General features: G+C 39.4%; 1 protein-coding gene across 8 annotated transcripts in view; it reads right to left on the bottom strand.

Annotated features, from left to right (window-relative positions):
• The window catches only part of CNTN1 (contactin 1), a 249919-nt gene that overhangs the window by 133359 nt on the left and 96110 nt on the right, over positions 1–20450 (bottom strand). For 2 of the 8 annotated variants that reach the window (XM_080570117.1, XM_080570112.1), the window contains exon 3: positions 17799–17908. The exons of 5 other annotated variants lie outside the window; for them this stretch is intronic. The gene's annotated coding sequence lies outside the window, so the exon portion shown is untranslated. Of the gene's footprint in view, positions 1–15974; positions 16179–17798; positions 17909–20450 lie in introns of those variants that run through there. One more of the 8 variants, XM_080570110.1, reaches the window with a different exon arrangement.

The following is a 20450-nucleotide window of genomic DNA, read 5'->3' as shown; positions in this document are numbered from 1 at the left end:
AATGCAACTGTAGAAGATAACTATAAAAATTAAAAAAGAGCACCTTCACCTATTCTCTAATTCTGATTCATTCGATATTCATTATCTGAAGTCTGATTAATATAGAAGTTTGTATCACTATCATAAACGAACATTTCTATTAATGTTTAATTAGGCACAGAAGTTACCACAAAAAGGCTTTTCTGACCCCAGCAATTTAACGTTTCTAGAGCTAGCATCAAAACAAAAATACTTTAAACACATGTAATAAAAAGTATTGAAGTTCAGTTTAATTTTCTTTCCCCTTTTTTTAAAAAAACTGAAATGCAGAGTAAGTTCCATCTACATGCTGTGGTTTATTCTGTCTTCCCTTGCAACCTCTTCCAGTCCTCCCAGTTCACATACTTCTTCCATTCCAAGAAAGAATAAAGTTGAATTATCTCCTGTTTATATTCCTAATCTATTATTCTAAGTAAATTCTAATAACAAATAGCTCAAAGATGAAAATGGATTTAATTTCTTTATTGTTCTCTTCTTCCATCTGCTTCTACAAAATACAACTATAGCCACTGCAGCCACAAGATGATGTATTACTGCCATGGCTTGGCCATGCCAGCAGACCTGATAACCTGAGAAATCTTATTAAAGGGTCATGCCAAACACATTCCCAAGAGCTTCGGATGAAGAGCAGATTCTGCATCCTGCAGAACAACCAAACGTGACTAGTTTCTTACCCCACACATTTTAACCCTGCCCAGCTAAGGATGCTACCAGAACTGAGTTAATTATATATACATCTGGAACTGTTTCTTCTTAAGAAGGTTGTACAACAAAATCTGGATTTTTAGAAGAAACTGGTTAGCCTCACAAAGCAAACAGTTCAATCAAAGCATGGCTTGCTTAGGTTTCACAATTGAACCACTGTTGCATTTGAATAAGCTGGGCACCAGGAAAGAATACCACTGTGCTTGCATTCATTCACAGAAATCTTCAGGAGGTTGAGTGAGGCAAGTAAACTGAAACAGAGAAAGAGGCCAGCACCGTGTAGTTTGAGGCTCTGGAACAAACAAGATGGACTGGCTTGCTCACTTCTGAAGGAATAAAACAAGAAAGACCTCAAGATTGTCCTAGACTTAGAGCCTCCAGAGAAATCTCAAGGGATTTTAATTATTTTCCAGCTCAGAGGCTGGAGGTCACTTTTTGGTGCCTTCTCTGCTGAACTCCAGAACTGTGATGAAAGAAAATACTGCAGAGAGGACTCCAGCAGATGGGTTTTTTTTTTTACCCATTTGTTACTAAATGTGCTTAATAAGCCTTCAAAGCCATGAGACACTCGGTAGGTTCACACAAACCTCTCCACTAATATCTGCCTAATGTCACTGGGGTCAGATGAACCTCAACAGAGACAGCTTAACAAGAAGTATCCCATAAGACGGTTTACTGACACTTACTCACATTAAGCCTGGCTAATACTCTAGCTGACATCACCATCTTGAAGACATTTTGTTGGCCTGAGATTACCGTGGAGCATTTCACCACCTGCTTTCCCATCAGCCGTGTACTAGGAGAGCAACAGGCAGAAGTCAGACTTGTCCCTGCTTCTGCTTTAGAGTAAATGATTAAACAAGGCCCAAGATCTGTGATAATGAATTGAAAAGGCAAGAAGAGATGCTAGTTTTATACTGACAAAACTCTAAGGACTTCAGCAGAGTTACTTCTGATCTGGACAAACAAAGGTGGGACTGAAAGGTTACTTACAGCTTTCTTAACCGAAATCTTTAAAGATGTGCTCTCCCTAATAAATTTCCCTGTAGGCTCCCATAAAGGGACAGGGTTAAAAGGGCAAGGAAAGGACTTAAAGAAAGTCTCAGTCACTAAACTTGCCACACTGCACCAAACTGCACAAAAAACAATCAAGTATAAGAATACACTCAACCTGTGTGCGTACTGCATGTGCATACTGCACAACCACAGAAGTACCTGAAGAAAATGTCACTATGTCTGAGAGAATAAACAGAAGGAAAGACCTGGCATAATTTCTGGCATGTTACATTTTTATGTCTCTGATTTAATGTACAGAGGTATTAAAAAAAATCAAAAAGCAGCAAGATTTCTACCCTTGGGCATCTGATAAATGGCAACCAGGCAATGAAATGCACACAAGCACTTGATAAGAACAGGGGCGGTTGCTAGAAATCACTTTTCACAGGTATCTCTTCAGAAAAGTTGATTTTGGAAAAATAAATCAGCTTTACCTAGAATAAAATTTATAGCCATCAGGGGAGCAGATTCTGGAACAATCTTCCAAAGAAGGAGTGGGAACAAACAACCATTTTTTAAAATGGAGATATTTATGAACAAAGTTAAAGAACACAATGTTTTCAGACAGCAGAAAGCTTTTTCTTATTCTACAGTCCTCTATTCTTGAGCAAATCTATTACTAATAAAGCACTAGAAAATACATACTCAAAAAATGAATTTGAAAACAACAATTTGAATACAACAGTGTTTTATGTTTCTGGGCTTTGATTACTTTAAGCCCTTACACAGGCACACCCTGTTTTCCAGATCACTGCATCCAACTCCATCCTTACCTACTACGCGTACAATTGCATGGAGGTGTTCAACTTGAGATTAAGATGAGCTTGTCATTCATCAAAGGTTTGGAAGGCTTAAGGAAATTATTCATGTTACAATGAAATGTAATGCTATAAATTTTAAAATAATCATAATGAAAGATTAACCATGAGAATTGACTGTGCCTTCCCGCAGCAAAACTTGCAGATTCTGAACAGAGGACACAGAAAAGTCTGTAAGGTTCACCACCGGGTGTGTTCTCACAAAGAATCTCAATGTGGGGAGGATCAGTTCAGAAAGCAAAAAAATGGGTACAAAAATTGTCTTCTGAATTTCAGAGCTATGCACCAGCATGGATTTTTGCTTCAAGTCCTCTCCGTGGCTAGTCTGCTCCTTCGCCATCCTGGCTGCAGAGCCCACATGCAGCCACCAGAGATGCTTCTGGCATATGTTAATAAGGTGCAGACATACAGAAATACTGGCTCAGAAAAACTTCCCATAATACTTTGCATAATCAAGATCACCTATGGATAAATAAACAAAAATAAAATAAAAATAGAAATAAAAATAAGAGTCATTGTACCACTCTACATGTACATGTCTACTTTGAGCTTAATATTTTGGGTTGCTTTCTCAATATACTGGTGCAATACAAAGTACATGGGACACAGCCAATCTGATGGAACATCTTCTAAGGAACTAATCTATCTTAAAGCAAGTGAGCAGGACAACCAGAGCATAAAGTCAGAAGATGTATGTAGGTGACATATTAGTCCACTGCAAAGTAGCTGTGATGGTTCATGAGTGGGACTTGTTAATTAATTGACCTAGAGCTATTCCTCTTCCAGAAAGTACAGTCAGAGCTGAGAAAATAGCAATATTTGTTGCTAACCACATCCCAGAAAAAAATAGTAATAATTCAGCCCCAATTTTTTTTTTTTACTTGGCCCTTAGACAAAATATTTAACTTTAAAGATCTTAACTGTTTTTTTGTTGTTGTTGTTTTGTTTTAATTAAAAACAGCTAAATTTATAGTCTAAACAACATTTCAAAATTAAGTGCTGGAGAATAAGATGTCTAAATGAAGCATAGTACATAAATTCCATCCTTCACCCTTTTTTGGGGAGAGAAAAAAGAGAATTGATTGCTGAATAGGAAATCAACCCAAGTTTTACTAACCATACATCAAAAAGAAATTAATAGAGCACAATAGTGATTCTGTTGGTATAAAGCCTTGAAGATGTTCATTACTCTCAGCTTCATCATAAATCAGCACATTGTTATTTTTAAGTAGGCTGATGAACATTGTATGGATGCTTCATATAATAAGAATACTTTCTGTAGAAATTAGCAGAGAAAACCTTAACACTACACTTAAAGTTTTACACTGAATTTACACAAAACTATCAAAGTATTGATAATCTCAAAATTAACAAATTATCATCCAATTTGAAATATTTCTGAACTTTCAAAGGAAAACATCCACAAATCTCTATTTTTAGGCTGTTTTTACATGTTATAAACTCATAAAAGCAACAACAAAATCTGACTGGAACATACGAGAAAATCTTAGATGAAGCAATTTGCCTCGGACTTTCTTATAGAATTTGCCTAGAAGGCATCCACCTTTTTAAATGACAGGGACCCTGCACCCCACTAATCTCAGCTCTCAATTATTTAGAATTTCTAGTTACATTTTCAAGGAAAATAAATCCAACAAACAAAACTTGCAGGTGAATTTTGGTTTTGATCACTCAAAAATCCTACACAGGTACATATATGTTTAGAGGATGAGCAGGACTTTAATAACCATGACATTTCAGAATCTCTGATGATTTCTGACCCTGCTCATATTCTTCAATTCACTCACTCATGGACCACATCACTGGACATACTGCTGGCCAGCTGTGACTACACAGTACGTCTCAACAGCTCTGCAAGTTGCAAAACTGGCCTGTGGCTACTGGATGGAAATGAAGTGATTCAATAGACATTTTTTTCAAATCTAAATAATAACTATTCACTTACAAGAGGAAGGAAGGAAATCAGATCAAATCTGTAAAAATGTCCAGAGTCAAAAATTAACCCTCACTTTCAAGCTTTCAATTCAGCCTAGAACCTCTTGTCTCAGCCTGCTGCCCAAGGAAACCAACACTCTCCTCTTATTCTGTGATGCCTTTAACTTATTCCTTGATCTTTTGGCTTCTGTAAGCCACTGCACCTGAACCTGTGGTTCATATACTCCATCAAGTATGCTCCAGCACAGACATTACTGCAGAAATCTCTCTAAATAATTAGGCACAGTGAGTGGCTCATATGCTGCCATTGCCAGCTGAGCTCCATGCAGCCAGAAATATTGACAAAGATATACAGAATATCCACAGACAGATTTCTGATGTCTTCCACTGCTGGAGAAAGTCATTAAAGTCACAGACACCGTTATCACCTATGCTACAGGGAAGTCTTAACCAAGGCTCAAAAGCCGCTGCTCTGGGTGCAACAAAAATATAATAATGTTCCCAAATAATTTATATTCCAAATAAACAAGAGAAATAAACACGGGAAGTAGGCAGCATTGTTATTCTCACATTAAACATGATGAATTCAGCTAAAATAAGAACCTTCGCCTTTTTGATTTGGCCTTCACTGCAAAGCTCATTCATTGTATTTCCTCCACATGACATTGCCTTGCTCAGGAAAGAGCAATCATGCTGCACAGCCGCATGGCAGCCACATCAAATGACTTGATTCCCAGCAGCAGGCAACTGGGTGAGCAATGTGTCTAGTTTCGCAGGTGATAACTTCTTGTAACCTTAGCTGTGCCATTCTGTTTGCTGGTAGCTCGAGCCCCACTGCTATTAATTACTCAAGGTGACTGCTCCATCAGAAGTTTTGCCTGAAAATTCATTTAATAGAAGTGAAAGGTTTGGATGTGCACAAAGATCAGGCTCAGGATAAAAGGGAGCTCTGAGTGCAAACTACTGTATTTCATTTTTCCTTTCACCCCTGAAAAAGCAATCTGTATTGTTTTTTCCAAGGTCACAAAAAAGACCATGGCAGAAGCAAGAATAGAACATCCCTCTCCTACATCCCATCATATCTACACAGCAAACCTTCCACAATAATAGAATCTAATAAATGAATGATTACAGGCCTTAATTGTATATGCTTCTATTAGACTAAGAAGGAAAATAAACATGGCAAGTTTATGCCATGGCATATGTACATGGCAATGTACAATTGTACAATGTACAATTTATGTACATGGCAATGTACATGGCATAGAAATGCACAACATACATTTACTTCTCTCTCTCTTTTTCATGGACTCTATTTTAAATACCTGGCAGTATAAGGAATTCTATAATTCATGACAAGATGCACACCAGAAGAAGGAAAACAGTCACCTGTGAAGCTTCTGCAGACACAGCAGAGATACAATAAAAGAGAAGAACTCTTAAAAGAGTCACCTTGAAAAGTACTGAGGCACAGCATTCATCTTCACAGCAGGGAACAAAGAGGAAACACATTACAGCTTCCAATACACACAGTGGTAGTTAAGGGAATGAAGTTTCTCGGTGAAAGCACATATTTCAGTTTATAAATTCTTTTATCGTCTTGCTTTCCCTCCTTGACAAAGTTTTGACATGATTGTCTATACTCCCATTGGGCTGAAAAAGAGAACATGCCACAAGTGCAGAGATGACTGGCATGAAAACACTTATATGAGCAGTTGAAGAGAGAAAACAGTTCAAAAAGAGACTAAGCAAATTCCTGGTGGACTGGTTCATCAGTGGCTATTAAACACCCACCAGCTGGCTCCAAGCCAGGATCTCAGTAACCAGCTGAAGGCTGGAAGCTTGGAAGGTGAGGCAGGGGAAGCATTTGCTGTTAGCAACTGTTCAAGGCAGGAGGCTGGACCAGGTTTGGCTCAGTGTGGCTTTCCTTATGGCCCTCCATTATGTCATGCAACGACTCTGCACCGTACCCACTTTCACTCCAATTATCACGCACTGCATGCCAGTCCTGGGCCCCTCACACACGTAGGGCAAGAAGACACAGTGAGAGCATACATTTGTTTTTCTGAGTTGATGAGCTACACGAGGTGTTTGACAGGAAGCAGGACAGCAAAGTAGCCCAGTATCACCAGTTCTCTGAATAATACTAAATACTTATTTGGACCCAGCCCTTGGAAAAAAGGCTCTTTACCAGCCTTCAGAAAATTATGATTCTGTTTTTTCTCTACAAAAGCGCATTAAAGAAAATTCTTCGTGGTCTGGATGGTTACCAGGCCACCAATGGATTTTCTGGTTGCTGTTGCCCAGGCAGATCTTTCTAACACAAATAACAGGTAGAAGGTTTATATTTTATGCCAGATGGTACCCAACTATCTGACAACTCCGTCCTTAATGTGTTAGCTCATTATTGATTGCACTTCAGGTGAAAATTAATGTAGCCTGTTTTATTTTTAAATGTGTCCCAAATGGGGATCCACAGTAGTAGATGTTTGGGGGGGGAGGGGGAGGAAGGGGTATTTCCACCTTCTTAGTATGCTGTGGTTGACACAGATTTATTAGAGTTCCTCTAATATATGTAAATATACTTCCATGCACAAGTGTGTGTGTGTGTGTGTGTCTGTGCTAATTTATATTAGTTTATTTTATCTGATGCTGTGTGTGAAAACAGGTCCATTTATTTTATACATACATACATCTAAAAGTATTGGTTTTATTTATTTTAAAATCCTCAAGATTAAAATAAAATAAAATAAAATAAAATAAAATAAAATAAAATAAAATAAAATAAAATAAAATAAAATAAAATAAAATAAAATAAAATAAAATAAAATAAAATAAAATAAAATAAAATAAAAATACCTACATTGTAATTCCACTGAATAAGTAACAGAAGATATGACCGCTCTGAAGAAACTATTGCCATGGCCAGGGATAGAAACCTCCTGATCTGGCTCATGGCACAACCCAGAAAACCCTGAGGGGTCTGGCTGCATCCCAGCAGCCTGTGATGACCTGCATATGGACAGCTACTCTGCCCAGAGCCTCCAGTATGGGACTCACCTTTGGCACAACCTGTACATTAAAACCTGAGAACAACCATACAGATTAAGACCACGACACATCTCGCCTGGTAGTCCTGCCTCTGGCAGTGCCCGGGAGAAGGATGCTACAGTCCTGTCGTTTCCCTGGAACACCCTTTTCTTCTAGAATTTGGGATCTGGGGACTTCCTGAACCAGAGGTAACACGTTTCTGCCTTTGATGGATTGCACTTCTGTAAATTTTTCTCATTGCTTTTTGAGCCCATGTGAGAACATTTTGCACCTATATATTCTGTAGCAATAAGAGCAACAGTTTAACCACTCATTACATGAAAAATGCATTCTTTCTTTTACTCCGAACCTTTTCTCAAAAAAAAAAAAAAGGGAGCTTCAAATAAAATCTTTATGATAAAAAGTGAACAGTCATTCCAATTCACCTTCTGCATGCCCTTCATAACTTCATAGAGCTCTACTATATCTTTATCCTCACTCCACTAAAACACCTCTTTCCAAGGCTAAAGAAACGTACTGTACATCTACATTATCTGCTAAGTCTTCAAGAGTCTGGATAATACATTTCACGAGGAAATTCTTCCAGTTTCTTACTTCCTGCAATATCACATCAGGCTTTCTCTTTTCAGCAGTACCAAAGAACTAATCAGGCTAGATATGAACAACTGGAATACAGCAAATGATACACAATGAATCAAGCATATATTTCTTTTTGATGCTTGCCATTTGTAAGCAGATGGCCACTGAAACACTCTAAAAGCAAAATGAGAACAATATGCCCTATATGGGTAAAACTCAGGAGGAAAGTGCTATGGTGCACAAGAGCCAGAAATTTAAATCACGCAGACAATGTACCTACTCAAAAACACCAAATGTCCACTAACACTAAAATTATATCTCTTTTTGTAAAATGTACATATATGCACACTCCGCTGCTATGCGTGTTAGTCCCAGATGGGAATCAGATATTCTGGAGGACTTACCCAAAGAACGGCTGAAAAAGGCTGAATTCAGTGTCTTGCATTCAGCAATGAGCTGCAATTTTTGAGGCAGATCCTGTCCCCACCTCTGCAGGTCCCACACAAATCCTGCTAAGAGAACTGGGGAAGTTCAGCATCTAGGAGTATCCTTCTCTTGGAAGACAGAAATACCTAGTAAGGAAGCATCCGCTAAAAAGAAAACTGATTTACTCTCTTGCTTTCCTAGGCTCATGAAAAGATATTTAAACCTCCACAGAAAAACTTTCTTTACATGGATTTCCTCATAAATTAACCTGTCTCCATTTTGAAGCTGTGTTACGAGTTGCAGCCACTTGTGCCATTGCCATCAGGTTGCAGCCCCATACTTTTTAGAAGAGCTTGCTGCCATCCTGCCATTACTGACAATGATACACAGTATTTTCCTTTCAAGGGATGTAAATATCAACACTTGACTGACTTTTCCATCAGGTTGAGAAGCTGTTCTCCCGTATTTAGTGAATTAATCAATAAAATGCAATTTCCTACAGTATGTGACAAACCCTTGGGAGGCCAAAAATAGACTGAATGCTAGATTTATCTTATGGATTTTCCCATGATTCTTACCACCAAATTCACAATGAGAAAATACACAGGACAGTGTTATATGTCATTGGTGTCAAAATATTAATTAGCTAACACTAAATTATCTGATGTGAAAGCTACCTGTAGGTTTCAGAGCTAGTCTGCAGACTAGGAGTGGGAGGTGAGGGGAAGTTAACGCTCATCCCGCTGTGTTGAATCTGCCTAATAAGAGGATGAAGTTCTCAAGCTCGTGTTGAAATTTCCTGGTGAAATTGAGGATGAAGTGCCCAAGCCCAGGCACTGATAGTGCTGGGCACTTTGGAGGCTGAGGTGAGGTGACGTTACTTGAGCCCTGGAACGGGGAAGTCATGGAGGCAAAGAGCGGAGAGAGTCAGTTAGCTCTCCAGCTAGCTAGCGTGTTACAAGGATGACAGGATATTTAGAGTAGTAACTACTGCAGCACCTCTACCAGTAAAAGAAAGACATATGGACAGTTTTCATTTAGATTTCCATCCCTTCCAAGACCTTTCTAATATTTCAGGAGCCCAGCTCACAGGCTTCTGGGCTAAAGATGGTCCTTGGGCTGACTGGGACTTTAGGGAGCAGGAGAAGGAAGGAAAGAGGGATGAGAAACTCACCAGGGAACTCATGCACCCTCTTTTTCCTGGAGATTTAGCTCTGTTGGAGCATACTTCCATCCCCACAGTGGGATGGATAGCTGTCATGGAATCAGAGAATTGTTCAGGTTGGAAAAGACCCCTAAGCTCACCTACCGCAACCTTTAACCCAGTACCAAACTCCATCACTAAACCATGCTACTAAATTGTAAGTTTATATGTTTCTTGAAGACCTCCAGGGATGGTGACTCCACCACTTCCCTGGGCAGCCTATTCCAGTGCTGCACAACTCTTTCAGCAAACTTATCCTAATATCCAACCTAAACCTCCCCTGGTGCAACTTTTCTTATCACTTGGTGCTTGGGAGAAGAGACCGATCCCCACCTCACTAGAAACTCCTTCAGTGTAACTGTAAAGTATGATTAGGTCTCCCTTGAGCTTTCTCTTCTCCAAGCTAAACAATCCCAGTTCCCTCAGCCACTCCTCATAAGACTTATTTTCTAGACCCTTCACCAGCTTCATAGCCCTTCTCTGAACATGCTCCAGCACCTTGATGTCCTCCTTGCAGGGAGGGGCCCCAGACTGAACACAGTACTCGAGGTGCAGCAAATAATGTGTCTCAGCAGGTTAAATGGAATGAACCCACAAATACCCTGCTGGAAAGCACTGAGTTAGTATGAGTGGTGTAAAATGGAGCGGGAAAAACAAAACACCACCACAGGAGTTCACACACCCCTTGCTTGCATAAACACTTAGTTCCAAAGTGATCTGGTATTGCACATATCTAGTCATGAAGATAAAAAATAACTAATAAACATTTCTCTAATACTAGCAGCACTAATGTCCTTTCTTCCTTCTTCAGATACTTTTCAACATCCTCCTTCAAATCACGTAAGGGAACAGTCAGGAAAGCAAACAGATCTAAGTTTGAAGCTCTAAAAGGTAAATAGTAGAGCAATCCTACTTCAATTGCACTGTGCATTTCTGGAAAAAGACAAAGTATTTGTACCCAGCCAGCAAAAGTATTGTTTTATTCTGGAACACTAACAAAACAACATATCTCATTTCCAGTATGGCTTTCATTGCTTCAAGCTGAGCACGAAACCAGACTACAGAAGTAACTAGAAATGTATCCACAATTAATACAATGCTACATTTCTATCACAACTTTAATTATAGGAATTCCTAGCTCTTATGTGGTAAAAAAGTGTTCAGGAGTCTGAAACACAAATTTGAACGAACTTATATGTGGGCAAAATTCTGTGACACTGCCAACAAATGCAGAAAGGGCAGAAAGCTTAAAACTTATGCACATTTGCTATGAATACAGTAATGACTCACAAGTTCAGATCATTTGTCTTTTTCTCTTTTTTTTTTTTGCCATGTAGTTGTTCAGGAGTGAAAAAAAAAGATAGCTTAAAAAGCTACTGGGGGATTTTCTTGGGTGAAAAAACATATGAAAAGCATTTGTTTATGCAAGTTAACATCAGCAATTCTTGTCTTCTGTGAGAAAACCTGAATAACTGTCAACATATGGTGCTACTGCAGGTAAGAAAAAACATTAGCAACTACAGTGTTGGCAGTAGTAACCAACGTGAAGTTCTTGAGCTGTGTGTAATTCATAAGCAGTTCAAATATAGCTCCTATGCACAGCTAAAGGTTTCTACTGATGATGCGATTGCCACGTTATCTGAAACTTTAGCTATGCAAGAAACAAACAACAGGTTGGGTTGAGGCTGCCAGTGTCAGCTTATAAAGAGTCACATGAATCCAGGTGCAGGGAAGCAGAGGAGATGACATTTCCACCCATATTGAACTTTCTTCTGAAGTTATTATATCAGATGAGATGTAATATTCATATAAGGTATGACTGCTTGGTTTGCTTAGTCAAATCACTGTTCTTATAAATATGATTCTGCATAACCAAATATCTGATCAGCAGCACCAAATCCTAATCAATACTATCAGTAAGCTGATGCACTCATTTGGGATCATAAATTACTAGGAGAAGATGGTATGACTGTGGTTAAATGGCCCTCGCTATAACCAGATACTGCAAGATGAAAAGGCTCCTTATGAGAGCTTGAAACCCTACATCAATGTAAATAATCCTCCAGGCACTCCAAACAGACCACTCCCTGGCAGGATGCTGAGGAGTCTGGAGAAGCTCTTACTTTTCCTCTCAAGAGTTCCCCTTCTCCATCCCATACTCTCTTCTGCCTGCATCCCACTGAAAGTCACTGCAGAAACAGTGTCAATGGAAACTTCTTTGGTTTCATTCCCACTAAATTATGTGTGAATGTAGCAGACAGGACTCAACTTGAGTCACTCTAAGACACAGATTTCCTGAAAGAAGTAAGAAAAGTAAAGTCAAGAAGAAACACTGCTAATACCTCTCTCCCATACGGCACAAAAAAAAAAAAAAAACGGTCTGCCTGTTCCCAGCTCGCAGCCCTTGGTCATTCCCATGCTGAACTCCAGCTCTCTCAGTGAGACTTCTCCCCATGCCTGTCTCTGAAGTGTTCCCATCAAAGACAGAGAGCGAACAGCATGTCCTCCCAGGAGGAGGACAAAGGCTGGACAAATTTGTGACTGCTCTGCACTCGTTCCCTGCAGCTATGAAATCCTGCTCGTCACCCTCTACATACATTTTCAATATGTCCCAGTCTTCAAAACATTGAAGCTTAAATCAGGAGGAGTTCATCTCCAGCCTCACCACAAAAGACTACATACTTCAGTCCCTAAAGACATCTGAACCTCCCTCACAGAGCTTAGACTAGAATTTGGCACAGATTGGACACAACTTGTTCCGGTTTGTAAAGCACTATGTGATGATGGTCTCTAACCATACGCCCATTGTTTTGTTCCTCAACTCAGTTGAATAATTCAAGTTATACAGATTTCAGTGTGTTCCTATGGAAAACAAGGAAAGCTAAGGAAATATGGCCTATGCTATCCCAAAGTGAGCGCTGGGATATCATTATCACCATAACCAGGTGTGTACACTTCTTAAAACAGTTCTTCATTTCCACTGGTTAATTCAATCAAGTTTTGTATTTGATTTCTAACATCATTTTCCTGTCAATAACTACTAGTATGAAGCCTTGTGACACAAAAATGTCAAGCTACTGGTATTCATCTGCATTTGCGAGACTTTTTGAGATTGCTTGGTGTCTCCACAAGGAAACAAGCAAACAGCCTCAAGATAATTTCATCCTGCAAAAGGGTGAGATGACAACAGCCTTATAGTTAATGTACATGACCATCCTTCCATTCCTCTTTGAAGAAAGACTTGGGATAGGAAATGAGATGCTGGTCCAAAGAGGGAAGAGCTGTGGTCAGGTAGGATTCCCACAACCTACCGAAAAGCCCGTGCTTGAACATGTCCATATTGAAAGGTCTGCAAATTTCTCTTCAATTATGTTAATGTATTATATCTGCTATAAACACAGAACCTTGAGGAACAGATTTTGCTGTCTACGACTTTTATTTTCAGCCACATTGTGCCACCAGTTACCATGACCCTTCTCCACAGCTGCTGTCAGAGGCACAAAGAATGTCTGTTCTAAATCAATGTTTTAAGACACTAAGCCAATTTTTAAGCTAAGGAAAGAGATGTGGCTCAGAAAGCTAGGCTGAAAAACTCTATACAGCTTCACTGACCTACATTAATCAATGAAACTTCCATCTCAAAAGGCAGGTGAATAATTATTTTTTACAAAGTAATCTTTAGTGTGCCAGCACTTTTTTTTTTTAGTAAAAACATTGTTACCTGCAAAAATCCTAAGGCACTGATTCCTCTTTGCAGTTTCTCCTCAGAGATTAAAGAGCTTGTTTCCAGCATACTGAGATTAAAGAGCTTGTTTCCAACACACTGAAATGTTACTGTACTCTGATTAATGTCTTTGGCAAATGGGATAAAGGAGTTTCAGTCCTCTTGCTGCTCAACCAAGTCGAATGTGTTTTCAGGGCTATCAGTGAGTGATGTTTACCAGAACTCACCTCAGTCATCCCTTCTGTGTTATTTGTAGGAAAATGCTAACAGGAGTGAAAAGTAAATATTCCTAGTTGCTGCTGAAAAACTAGAGGTAAGGGAACATATTTGTTGAGTAAGTAGGTACCATGCACAGGTGTACACACATACAGATATACATTTATACACACATACATTTCTTTATAGACATACTTTTCCATTAATAAGCACTGATTACGTATTCATAGGTTACTTGCTTAAAATGATTATATGTAATTACCAATTTTTACATCTCTGAAGATGTATTCAGTCAGTCATAAGCAATCTGATTATTCTCAGTGTCTCTTCCCTACTACAGTAGGAAACACAAAAATAAACCAGTGACTAGTAAGAGTGTATATAACAGACACCCATGCAAAAAATAAAATAAAAATAAATAAATAAAAATGTACTATTTACCGTGTTATTGATACCTTACATGCATTCTTCTGATAGGATATTCTTTACTTGCTGATGTACTATGTTGCTACCATTTTTTTTTCAACAATTCTTACTATGTGATCACCTAATATGCATTAATTCCTGACACTTTCTGCCAGTACCTTCTCTCCTGCTTTCTCTCTGCTACAGCAAATGAAAAACATTTTAAGGCAGAGGGGCAAACCTTTCATTTTGTTTCTCATAGAGGCTTATCTCAACAGCACAGCAATGCCACTTTACTACAACTGGCGCTGAGAACTGATTTGTGTTCATCAGCATTCACTTGCTGCCTAAGCATCAGCTCTTGAAGCTTCTGATTTTCATAAATAGTCACCCCTTCAGTTATTAACTGTACTGAATGGGTCTGCTATGCAGCCCAGAGCAAGAACAAAATCGATAAACTCTGGTAGCAAGCATCAATTCTCTGACTGCAGATGTATTTATAACAAGACAATTTTCCAGAATTAGGTCTATATTATTTAAAATATGCAAAGTCAGGACTTGAGAAAACCACGTTCTGTTATTCAGTCTTTGACATTACAATAAGAATGAGACAGAGAATATTCCAACAAGTTAACAAAGGAGACTCCTGTCTCCATTAAACTGTATTTTTCTAACCATATCCCTTACTAATAAGATACTTGCAAGATCATCCTTCTTAACCCTTTTCTCTGTATAATACCCTGGATTATTTCTTAATATTTTTAATGATATAATTACACAGTTATCTAGTTATCTGAGGAAATAGGGGAGAACTACAAAAAAAATAAAAAAAAAAAAGGAAAGAAAAACTGACCTTCCTCTAATTACCTTTATTAATAGCAAAGAGTTGTTGGCCTGCCTTTGTTTTCCTTGCTTCTTATTCAAGCTGTTTTCTCTGTAGTCACTAAAATATTTATATATACTTCTCTGAAAATCTCAGCCTAAGGGATTTAAGATTGTGGTCCCCAGCGAATTTCAATGGACCCTGACTATTTAACTGTTTCAAATGCCTTGGAAAATTCTAGCCATTATTTCTTACAGAAAATTAGTATCTCCATTTTTTTTTTTTTACCACTTATTAATATATCTGTTTCCTTTTAAAACGTAGATAATTTAAATACCTCTGTTTGAATGGGTAAAAAAATGAGGACAGAAAAAAACGAGGCTGTTAAAAGATCAACATGAGTCTGCTTCACTGTGACTGTAGCTGTAGTGGCTTTCCATATGTGATAGTCAAAGAACAGAAGTAACACGTTTATTCACTGATACATCTGGAAAAACTAATAAAGCACTAAAACAGCTGAGCCGTATTTCAGTAAGCCATATATGCTCTGAACTCAGTATTTGAGTATGCAACCCTTAGCTATATACGTATCGTTCTCTCACGGAAATAGTGTCCATTATTTTGCTCGGTTACTATGATACAGTGTTAGATATTCCCTAATTAACCAAATGAGAGGAGTTTATGAAGTTTTTTCCTCCTGTTAGTTATTCTTTTTGTATCTCTTTTCATTGCTGAAAGTCTGGCTTATCTGCAAATTCTGCATTTCAGGTGATATTAAGTGGCGGAGAAAATATAATCAATCCTCCATAGCAAATGCAGAATGACTAGCACATTTGCAAGCGGTCCGGTAACAGATACACCCTTCTTGTTACTACTGTGTGAGCTCTTCACTTCTGTCACTGTTATCCCCCCCCACCCCCCCAAGGGTTTCCAGCCTGGAGTTCGCACGCCCGGCGATGCGTTTGCACTCACCACACTTGCGATGCAGCGATTGCCAGTGAGGATTTGTAACGCTTCCCCCTCGCTCATCGCTCCCCGTCCCTAGCCGTGCGTTTGTCTTCCACAGGCTTCATCTGGCTGCAACAGCTGATGTGCCTACAGGCGGGGGCTGGCGAGCACCTCTCCAACCTGCTCCGTGACTCAGCATCCAGGAGGCCTTCAGAAGCCCAGAAACCATGGGCTGAACATATCCCTCACCCCTCGGCCACCGCCTGCTTCCCCCAGCTCAGGAAGGGCAGAGGATGCGGGGATGTAGCCCTGTGCAAGAGCGGGCAGGATACAGCTTGCACAAGCAGCAGGGAAACTGCTAAGCTGGGGGGCTGCCCAACGACGTGTGCATTCCCACGCAGAGGGCTTCAGGCTGATGACTGCTTGATGGATTGTTAGTGGAACACGAGCATGTAATATTTATGTCCTCTCTTCTGAAATGGGCAATATGAGCACTAGTGGACTTCTGGTGCAGCATTTTCCTAGCTGATTATCCAGTTCCTCATATATTCCTTACGGACTTTTACCAGGTAATTAATAACCCACCTCAAGCTGTTCCTTGAGGCAGGAGTCCTTACGTGTCTCTGTACGATGTGACATAAGGACTGGCATCCTAACCGGACCATCAGGTGCTATTAAATGCAAATGTCAGATAACAATGTAAATTCAAAAAAAAAAAAAAAAAAGAGGCAGCTACCCAAGGAAGGGTAGCACATGGCATTCCTGTTGTGACCGTCTGTGATACCTACTGGTAGCACCTTGGTAATTCAGATCACAGAGCAAACAGCTTTCAGCCTTATTAAACTAACTGTTTCTCAATGCTCTGTGACAATATGTCTATCTGAAAGTACGGATATACCTTCAAGTTGCTGAACACAGAATATAAAGTATTTCTGTTCTATTTTCCAAACTACAGTGCCTTCTAAAACATGATTTTTCATATACACAAAATATTAATGATATATACATTTTTAATCATCCATTCTGTTAAATCATTTAGTAAGCAAAAATTATGTAATTTAACTGCTCTTTTAAAAGGTGGTATCCTTACTGTATACCTACACTGGTTAGACAACAATTTTCTTGAATATATCCTAAGCTGTCAAATGTCCAAATGAAAATAATACAAATGCTTTTAAAATCTCTGTCTCTCTCTCTCACTCTCTCTTTTTATTTTCCAGCAAATGACAATTAGAAATAGCTGCCCTTGTATGTAAAATCTCAGGCAGTACTTAGTTTTCTGAAGGACAATAAGGACAGGTTTGTCTCTTCCCTTGTCAGCCCAGTCTTTTATCCAAAATGAAGCAGTTTGATCATAGTTATTTACAGGACAGTCAAGCAATAGACTCCGGGACCCTGTTTGCCACATATTTCAGTGTAGCTTGCAAATGTTACAGAGGATTTACAAACAGAGGAATAAAAGTCAATGAAATTCCATTGCCATTATTTGCTTAGGACCTCTAATAAAATAGATCATGTTATTATATTGATTAAGCTCAGTGACTGCCCTGCCCCTCCCCACAATGCAGTCATCTATAGCAGACAAAAATTGATCAGAAATGCACACTCCTGAAAAAGCTGCGGGATTTGAAAAAGTATAGCAGTATTTATTCTCAGCAATATTTAAACAACCATTTTACAACACCCACGCCGGCAGGATCCATGCAGCCATATCCGACCGAGAATCCTGACGCTGCATTCCAGCACAGATATCTGAGTCAATGTAACCACACTGCATCATCATAATCCTGCCTCAGCATATTCCCTCTTCTGCACACAAATCTACAAAGAAAAAATACCCTGTTTTACCTGAGGTGGTGAATCCTTTCTTGTCCTTTTGTTCATAATAACTGTTCCAAGTTTGTATCTTTGCAAAGAATACAAGGATGGTTGCACCAATAAACTTCACAGATCCTCTCCTGCGGCAGAAAGCAAATTACAAAAAAAAAAAAAAAAAGACTTCAAGCTGTGACCTCAGAGCAAAGCACAGCCGTTAGCATCCCTCAGCCAACCTTCGGCAGAAAGCAGGTTAGACAGCAGGAAAACTAGCTCTCTACATGGCTGCAATGCTTTCAAATCAAGCATTCTGTGCTGTAAGCTCGGGGATTTATATCTTCGTAAATAGGCCGTCCCACTCAATGCTGCTTGTGTGCATGAAAATATGAAGCATTTCACTGCAGTCACTTTCTGCAAGAAACTATCCCAGTCATCTTTACAATCTCTGTCATTCTGCTCTGAGACTAAAGAATGAGCACAGCATGCATAATTCATGCATTAAAATCTTCTGTGCACTTCCTGCAGGAACTGTTACATCCAGTAATGGGATATTGATCAGCTCATCGCTAAAACAATTGGGCTAGGCAATTGGCTTGCTGCAACAAACAAATGGGATGCAGACACAGGCTTTCCACCCTGCAGCATTCAAGCGCAACTCCAACATACGTGGCGTGGCATTTACATATTGCAGAGTGTTTAATCTGGACTCTGCATTTCTTTGACCTTCGGAAAATGCTGCATTATCTAAGCCTTTTATTTGAAGGCTCTGTGTCCTGCAGCCTGCTTCTCCTTTTAACTCTATGCAGCACGAGAAGTGACTATGATCTCCTAACTCTTTGTTCAAAGCACAGTCAACCTCCAAAAGCAGAGAGCAAATTAAAAACCTTTCTGCCCCATGATGCAGTCTTTGACCTACATACACCTGCCTGTTTGTACCAAGGGATTAAACCACTCACACTCTTTAGTACAACATATACAGTCTCTTCAATCTGGATAGAGATGCACATATGCATCATTTTTGTCTAGCACAAGTCACATAATTTGTATCTGACAGATCAATTAAAACAAGACAAGTCCCAAAGTTTCTGCTTCTTCCCACAGATCTGAACATCCTCCAGCTTTTTCAGCACACTCCCCTTTCTTGCACCCCCACCATTTATACAAGCTTCATCAACAGTTCAGCAACTCCTTCTCCAGCCGCTGTCTTCAGCAGCTTCTCAGCAACCCCACCCTTGGACTGTCACGTGCTTCTCCCTCCAGACACAGCAAGAAACCTGGCTCACTCAGTTTCAGAAGAAAAAGACGAGAAAGACAGACATAAGGAAAACACAAGAGCCAGGACTGCTGTGAAGCTCCAAAATAATTATGAACAATAAAATCACAGGAATCTTCATAGCCACCCTGGTGCTGACAAACAGCACTGTCACCTGTGTTTGCACCACACAAATCTGTACTTTCCTCAAATCTAAGGAATTATGCCTTGGCATTGATGGAGATTGGGTCTGATCTTTTAACACTAAAATGCATCATTAACACTAAAATAAAGAACTGTTAGCGATGTTTATTTGAAAAGAAATTCATGAGGTTAGTAAGACCTTCTTCCGGGGACTAAATAGGGCACAATTGGCTAAAAAAAAAATCTTGATAGGGCTGCAGTATGAACAGGAACATGGCACACGCTGATGAAAACCTGAAGTTGGGCTAACCTACCCCTTCTATTGAATTGCTTTGCGTTCAGACTCCTCCCAAGTAAGCTAATGGAAAATTGTCTGGAGTAGCAGGACTTGGCTTACTATCTGGAAACAAGAATGAATAGAGGCTTGTTCAGAGGAAAATCAGGAAGAAGTTTTGCTTGGTTTGTCTCTCACCAAAGCAATGGCCTTTCAGTATATCTAGTATCTACTGCTTTCCCTCATGCTGAAGCATCCCCATACATTTCAGTGAGCTGGCAAAGGTGTCACCAGGAAATTACCACATGCATTTCTGGTATGTTCTTTCCCAACAGCTACAAGGGCTATAATACAACAGGAGCTAAACTCTACTTTGTGATAAAGCAAAAAGAGAAGCAAAAACATCTGCGGCCATTACTATATCCTGAGCGTGGGGTCATGATCATCTCTGACAAGCATTAAACCAGGAGTTACAAGCCATATTAGAAAACATGATGCTGTGAACCTGTCTGCCTAATTAATCAGATTAGAATAGGAAGAAATCTCAGAGAGATGAAATTCATGCCCCAGGTCGTACGATCCCCATGAGCTCATTCTGATCTTACTCTAATCAGTTATAAGTGGGAAACATACTAGGCAAAAAAATAAATAAATAAAAAATAAAAAAGCTCATATAAAGCACTGCAGACCAACTCAACCCACGCTCACCATTGCAGTGGGCATCTGCCACTTGCTGCTATATTGAGACTGCTCCAGATAAAGATGGCTAAATTTGGATAGCTAGCTAGATGCAAACAAGATGCCCATCCTCTGTCAGAAGATTCATAAAACCTGTTCAGCTGGGCAGATCTTGCTGGCTATTTAAGGGCAAGTTGAAGCATTCTCATCTCCACTGACTGTAGTGATGGGATTTCTACTGATGATGATTGGACTGCGAATGTGTAGGCCCCATATAGATACCAACACGTAAACCACTCAATTTAGACACCTAAATTTAGCACTGTAAACACCCTGC

Source organism: Anser brachyrhynchus (assembly GCF_964034855.1).
Source record: "Anser brachyrhynchus genome assembly, chromosome: 1".
NCBI lineage: Eukaryota > Metazoa > Chordata > Aves > Anseriformes > Anatidae > Anser > Anser brachyrhynchus.
This window is presented reverse-complemented; position numbering and strand designations above follow the sequence as displayed.